Source organism: Wolffia australiana, chromosome 18 (genome assembly GCF_029677425.1).
Source record: "Wolffia australiana isolate 7733 chromosome 18, ASM2967742v1".
Lineage (NCBI taxonomy): Eukaryota > Viridiplantae > Streptophyta > Magnoliopsida > Alismatales > Araceae > Wolffia > Wolffia australiana.
Window position 1 is genome coordinate 9,834,765 of NC_135852.1, and position 8,627 is coordinate 9,843,391.

Sequence of the window (8,627 nt, forward strand, 5' to 3'; positions counted from 1 at the left end):
GTATATTGTCCCAGGATTGCCCAGGAGTATGAGGATAAGACCCAGGTCCTTGCGGAGTGTTGAGAATTTGAGTATGCAAGAGGAGAGAAGAAGTGGAAGAAGTGAGAAGAAAGAAGAAGAAGACACGAGAAGAGGAAATATCGTTATTATTCCCCACACTTAGGTGATTACATTTAGTTGGTTTTTATAATACGTATAATAGGATAATAATAGAAAGTATCCGTTGTTAAGATATATCCGTTGTAACAGATTACAACGGATATATTTCATTTAAACTACGATGTAATCTGAGCCGTTATAACAAGTCGGGGTGCACCGATCATAACCGTTTGATCGGTGCGGTGTGCCCCTTTTACAATGGTTAGCCAGATTAAATCGTGACCGTTATAACTAGATGGGTGCACCGATCACAGGCGTTGATCGGTGCCGTGGACCCATCGCGATCCTAGCCGTTATAACCCTATCTATGATTTAATCCTAACCATCTAAGTTTAATCCTGATCTACGTTTGAACTTATATTTGATCCTAAACATCTAAGCCTCTAACGAGTATACGATAGTTATGATTATTACTAACTAATCTTTCTTAGGTCCTAACTGGAAGTCGCCGAGTTTGAGACTCTGTCTTCGACTCCTTCCTCAACACGGAGACCCAAACTCACGTTGAAGACACTTTTAACGTTATGGATGCAATTGACCATTCGATGATCTATTGGTTTTTGAAAGCGGGTATGCGTCCGGACTGCTCGCCAGTCACGGCATGAGGGACATCGTTTATGGATTGGTGATATACAAAAGAGTGAATTTTTTTGTTTGCTCTCAAAATCATTTTCGCCGTCAAAATTCCGTCCTGACCAATTTTGCGCTCAAGATTTGAATCGCGCAGCAAGCCTCGAGAAATGTCTGTCAATAAACTATTAATTAAAATGCTGGATGTGGAGAGTCAAGCTGAAATGAGAGAGATTATGACTTCCATTCCCTCGCCTTCTCATTACCATGACTGGCGATCTCCTTGCATGGGTTCATCATTTTCTATCTGCCATAGGCTTTGAGCTAGAGGAAATGGACGGTTACTATTGATCTTGCATGAAGTAGTGTCAGCAGGAAAAACTGTTGACTATTTCATCAGATTAAAAAAACAAGAGATGTGAGGAATAATCTTACATATTTAAGATATAGGAAGTCAAGAACAGCTTGATATAAGTTTATTAATTAATTTTAAAAATACTGAAACCTTACTTTTTATACATCAGAACAGAAAATAGGAGCGGTCAAAAAATGATTTAAATGAACAAGAGCAAAAAAGGGTAAAGTAGAAATAGAATATTATAAGAAATTATAATGATAAATTAAGGGCCTAACTCTCATGCCCGTTTTAGGTCACTACTAGTCAAAAAACAAGCAATGACAAAGACATTATGCTGATTAAAATGTCATGTAATTTCAAATAATATTAAATCGCAACCCCATGCCTCAACTAATGATATAACATTATATAACACTGTTTAGGACACACAAGAGATCATAGAAATGGATTGATACAACACAGTGTAGATGCTCAAAAGTCATGCTTGTTGCATTTAGAAGTTAGATAATTGGTGAGAAATAACCATTGGGTTAATCCATTGAATATATGAAATCCATCATCAATACATTAAGGGTAACTCATAGTTGATACCCTATAATTCCAGTATGTGCTTTGATATTCGATGGTTAATATAAATCTTCTAGTGAGTAGTCATCTTAGAAAATAACTTGGGTTAGGGGAATAAGCTGGCATGTTCACATTATCTTTCGAGGGACTTTAAATTTTGAACATTGTTTGACTACGCTAATTGTAAAATAATATGCCTGCCCTTGACAAAGGTAAGCTGTCACACCATCATTATTTCTCCCTAAATAACAGTTTGAATTGATTGTGTGCATTTGTGGCTTATTTGTCCAATCCTAGGCTGCCTTTAGTTTTACATCCATGTCTATTCTCTTCATCATGCATAAGGCGCATTCACCTTTGTTTCCACATTCCATTTCAACCTTTCAGATAAAAAGCTCAAAGAAACCAGTGACGACCGTATAATATGTCTTTATACATGTCCACTAGAATGCTCCATTTTATTCCCATTACATTTTTTTCAAACCAATACTTAATTCCAATTTCTAAATTAAAATAGAATTTATTCACCAGGAATCTATAACTTGCTAAACCTGGAGAAATAGCTTGAAGACAAAAAACAGGTCAACATAAACATAAATATATTCATAAGTGCATATAAAAAGCAAGATTTTTGTTCACATTATATTTAGTCAAGGTCATAAGAATGCATATTTTCAAGATCTAGTCCTACCATGTTTATATAACACTGAATGGGAATCGGTTCGTGGAGTAGAAATGAGACGAATCAAAATATTTTAAAACTAAATTATGATATGATCATATCACCTTGCACCTGATATATTCTACTATTAGTGGGTTTCTCAGACAAGTACTTTTAAGTCGTTCAAATTTCGGGTCTCTAGACATATCCACATGATCTTCAGATATTAGATATTTGCACTACACTGTCAAGCAGCATCTCTTGAATTCTTAGAGGATCTCTTTACCATCGGGTCTCAATAGAAGCCATGGTGTTGAGAAAAACTGAAGAGAGAGGGGAGGTCACTAAGGTTTGGCATCCATCAATTTCAAAAATGGGTGCCCTCTCCTTTTTATTATCTCCATGAAATTTTCATAAAAATCCCTAAACTGGAGTAGATTAACAAATATGAAAAGTTCTTATGTGTATGGTCGCAGTGGTTTGGGTTAAGGGTGAATAAAAATGCAATTATAGCATTCCATAATGGATGCATATACGACACATCTTCTATTAAATGATTTTTCCCTCTGCCTGATATTTGAAACATACATACATCTCATCCATTAAAGCCCTACCTCGAGTTTATTTCCATCAAAAGCTGGAGTATATTTTGATTATTTATGTGTGGCATATCACATGCCCTTTCATGGCAGAAAACATATTTGTGTGAACACCAAATGGACATAAGCGAGGTTTAGAGCATGATTGTTAGGAATCTTAGTTTATGTGAGGTTCAATGTAAGATCAAAGAGTGTATGCTGCTAAATGCAACTAGGTAATCATGATCCTATCTATGCCATTCATATATCCAAATCAAGAGTACTAATGACATCTACGGATTCCTCTCATGAAGGACCCATCAAATGGATTAAAATAGAGTTATATCCAAAGGAACATGATTATGGATTTCCACTCTTACCTTGCATATATCTGTCTTCTTTACTCATTATACTTCAAGTTCAAAAAGTCTCATGTATGTTTTTTTATATTTTAAATCCCCACACACATAATGATTAAATTAGACATATCCAGAATAAATTATGGAAAAACATCAATGTCTTTTTAAAAAATATGAGGATAAAAATAAAAAATAGCTAAAATGGCAGTTGGATGTGATCGTTCGCTCTATTACCCCTTTCTTCTTCTGCCTTTATCCACGTATGTGCTTCCTTTGTTCTCTCTGAAATTGAAACTTGACCTTCTAGGGCCAAAAGTTTTTGAGAATTTTCATATACGCCATTCTAGTAACTGAGTACTAGATTTAGAAAGGATGGTGTAACCAAGACTGATTCAATTTTAAGCTATAATTGATAATGAAAATATATATTCAGATATTATGAAACCTTTTTCAAATTTAAATTAGGTTTTGAATTCATGAGATGATTGATTGTGTTCATTCCTTTATGAGAACTTGAATTGTGTTTATGCATTATAAGGATATTCATGTACATAATGTAATATGAGGACCTAGACTTACTCTTTGATATATCATGTTCATACCTCAAGGAAAAAGATGAGACACTCACACAAGAGGTAATTTAAAATTTTGTAAGGGATAATAATGAACTTTGGAGTTTGATAACCTACTAAAAGTGCTGAGATGCTTACATACTAAATTAAGGCTTTCATATGAAATGTACTAATGGCTATATGTATTCCATATGATGTTATTCATCCAAGTAATAAAAATATCAAGCTATAAATGGAATTTCATCGATGTTCCAAGATTTCTGATGAATATCATTGTTGGCACTATATGGAGGTTTCTAACTCACCATGCTTGACTTCATATATTTCAAGGTTTTTTAATGCTACTCAATAATTTTTTGTCTCATAGCAGGAGTATTACTGGAATTAAAAAGGAAAATTACTATAATTTTTTCCTATTAGGAGCATATCACTAGGATCTAGAAAAGTTAGCAACAGCTGGTGTCACATACTTTAGTTTCCTTCTTACCTCACATCCGAGTGATTTGATCGCACTATCCTCCATACTACACTTGGTGACCCACCAGGAAAATGCCATACTTATGGCCCTTCCTACGTGCGCAGAAATCAAGGAGGTGGTCTTCTCCTTTAGTAGGAACAATGCCCTGAGGCTAGATGGGTTTTCAGCTGAACTCTACATCGCTTGGTGAGATATAATAGGCAAAGATTTAGTGCAAGCTATCAAGGAGATCTTTATACATAAAGTCTTCGTTAGAAGTTGGAAATCCACTTTTCTTGCGCTTATCCCAAAAGTGGATAATTCAGTTTCTTTTTTAGACTTTCGACCTATTAGTCTTTGTAATGTATGCTACACGGTTACATCCAAAAGCATTACAAACAGACTAGGGACCCTCCTTGATAGGTTCATCTCTCCTGAGCAATGTGGTTTTGTCAAGGGTTGATAGATCCATGAAAATATCATGCTAGTTCACGAGTTAACACAATCAGTGAACACTCATATTTTGGGTTCAAACATCATCATCTAACTCGATATGGAGAAGGCCTTTGATAGAGGCGAGTGGACTTCTCATAATGTTACGACGCTTTGATTTCACTAATGCATTCATTGATCAAGTTGATGCTTGTATTATATATAATCATTTCTCTCTCTTGATGGATGAAAACTCCACTTGTTTCTTTACTGCCACATGAGGTTTTAGGCAAAGTGACCATATCTCACCCACCCTTTTCATATTGATGGAGGAGGTCTTTAGCTGATCACTCACATAAGCGATCACTAAAGGATTCATACGACCCTAGTTTTTGAAAAGGTGTTGACTGATCATCTCACATTCTTTATTCGTAGATGTTGCTATCATTTTCCTCAATGGCTCTAAAAAATCCATTAAAGGACTTATGAGTGTACTTACTGCGTTGAGTGAGCCTCTGGCCAGCTCTTCAATGCTGCAAAGAGTAGCTTTATAGTAGGCCTTTGCACCATTATAAAACACTCACATATTTTCTATCATTCCACATAGTACTCATGAGGATGTCTCCCGTTCAACTATCTTGGATGTGCCATCTTTCTCGGCCCCGCGCAAAATTATTATTTTCATGCCTTGTTGGCCAAGCTAAGAAAAAAAACTAGATGGATGAAAACTTTGCTTTCTATCCCATTAGGGCGCATCCAACTTACGTGTTACATCCTCATGAGCATCTCGTTGCATACCCTAATGGTATACTCATTATCAGTCACCATTTTTTACTATGTGGAGAGCCTTTGCATGCATTTCCTATGGCAGGTCACCTCAAGGGAGGCCATAGACACCATTGGATCTCTTGGCACAAAGTATGTCAACCAATGCACCCGATACTATCTAGGGATCCAGTATACTCAAAGCGTCCTAGACATGCATTCGAAGAAGCTTGTGTGGCATAAGCGTACCATGACCTCCGCGTTGGGTTGCTTCATATCGATCAAGTGCAGCGACTGGGCTCGTAGGGAGTCTGATATCTAGGGGCACAAAAGGTGGCGTACTTGGCAGTGTCATTGGCTAGAGATATCCAATGTGACACGTTGGCACATCAGCCAACATACAATTAGTGCTTGGTATGATACTTGGATCGGAGACATAACCTTAGCTCATCACCCTAACTTTGTCCACCATCGCCTATGGTTGACCATGGCATGCTAATGGGGAATGTGCGAATCCTATGGGAGCAACATGTTCTTCCATCAAATTGCTTACTATTGGCTACGGCTACTACAAAAGGGACCTCCCTAGATTGCCCTATTTGGATACTCATGCTTGATGGGAATTTCTAATGTCGATCCTCTTGGGGTCACTTTTGAGAGAGGTTCCTCGCACAAACTTGGGGTCCACACATCTGGAGTCTAGCATCTGGCAATTATTACTCATGACTCATTCTTCCTTTGGAGATTCATTCACCTTGGCCTCCCAAATGATGATCGTGTGACCCGTTTGGTCACTCACTCAATTCGTGTTGTTATTGTTGCCCAATCTCTCCTCAGGTTGAGACTATGGAACACCTTTTCTTCCATAGTGAGAGTGCTATAGATTGCTGGCACCATTATACTCATTATTGGTGTCACTCTTACACAGCTATATTACAACACCGAATAAACCAAGTACTTATCTCATCAACACGTTCTAAACCAAGCACTTATCTACACATCACCATAGCATACTTGCTATGGGAGCTATAGAAACGGGGAAGTTCTTTATCATTTTGCATGGTCTACAATGAGACCACTAGATGTCATGCTACGCGTCAAGCAATGGTTATGGAGAACACACAACCTTATACTGCGCATGGCCCGAAGTTCCACACCTACGTGTGATATACTTCGCACCTAGAGAATCCTGGTAGCTTTGACCCCCATCACCACTCGACTACATATTGTCCATTGGCCCCCACAGCCATTAGGCTTTCTAAAGCTGAATGTGGATGGTGGGGCCAAAGGAACCAATGCCTAATAGTTGGAGGTGGTATCTTGTGAGACAACATAGGGAGTATCATTTTTACTTTCTAATCTTTCTATGGAGAACATGCCAATAAAACAACCAAAGCTATGGTAATACGTGATGGATTACTGCTCTACAACGCAATGAAACCTGCATAATATCATCTTAGAATCAGACTCATAGTTGTGGGTCAACATGCTTTTTCCATGTTCATGCTAATAGTGGCATCTCTAGAGAGTATGACAAGACATCATGTAGTGTCTCCCATGCTTGACCATCATTCATCATAAATTGCACAAGGGGAACAAGACAGCGGATGCTCTTGCCAACTATGTGGTATGCTCTCACAACCCATCCCTTTAAATCACTTGGCAGGACATTCCTCAGGGTGCTCGCGGCAGCCATCGCGTTGAGAGCCTCAGCTTGCCCACTCTCCGCACGCGTCGCATCCTGTCCAATGTTGGCCCTCACGAGTGGCAGATTGCATAGAGCACTAGAAGCGAGAGTGTGTGACCTCTCGCCTAACTATTGTACCCTCCACACACCCAAAAAATGATTTTTGATGGTGTGAGGACCACTTATACTCCATGAATCATCATCTCCGAGGGACAAGCATGATATAGGCACCCCAAACCTTCTCTATGAGCTGCATCAGTATCACTCTTGTATCTTTTTTCTTTTGCATCATGGGTGTGGGCAAGTAGGATTTGTATGTAATTCTGACATGTATGCTCGTTCCACACTTATAAATGCTTAAAAACACTTCACATAATATTTAAAACCCTCTTGGGTGGTGTCCAGGTCATGACTGGATCGGTCTACGGGCACAACCTTTTGGTTGGTCATAATGGCTCTGTGCTTTTGCCAAAAAAAGGGAGAATTAACTATGGGCTGAATAACTTTAGGGGAGTTTGGGTTTTGCAAAAAAAGGAGAAATTTTCATTTGAGTTTCAAAAAAGCAATAAGAGGGTGCATATCAGGACCTAGCTCTACCCACTTTCTCCTCAACTTCTCTTCCCAATGAGCATGCCAGTCAAACCTCAATGTCTTCAAATGATTAAATTTCTATGAATAAAAATCCTAAAAAATATAAATATATATATACCCAAACTTATGGTTTATCATGATGAAATTTTTGATACTAATGATTCATGTGACAATATAATCCAGGGAGAAGAAACAAACTTGAAGAGAAAAAAATTGCAATCATAATATGCTCAATTTATGTTATAACGATTTTGGGTCAGCTTCGTATAACAACATAGAAAATGAAACATTACTTAACCACATATGTGATCATAGTCAATACAAAAAATTATCTCATCTATGAGAAACCGGAATCACTAGACATTTGAAATATAGAACTGAAGTTGAGAACTAGCTCATGAATAAGATTAAAGCTTTAAAATCAGTTGAAAGATACCATACAACGGTTGATTGTATGTAACCTTCATGCATGTTGGTTTATCCATGACATCAAAAGTTTCTTCCACATGAATGAGGGTATCCACAAGGACCTAGGTCTAATCCTCTTACTCCTGGGTAATCCTGAGACAATATACATCACTGATAGATAAAACTGCTAATGTCTTTTTGCACATATTAGCCTATGCATGATAAAAATTAGGCACAATGTCTCAAACCATTTTGTAAGAGACGAAATGATTAACGGGAAATTTAATCACCTATTTTTATTTTGTCCTCATATGTTTTTATTACAAATCACATTAACTGTGATTTCAATGGTAGATTCTTTTCTTCATGTTAGGTGCCCACACTCATTAAAATAAACAAAATATTAGATCAACACATGTACATTATGCAAGTACAAATTTGCAAAGACATTATGGATCTTTTT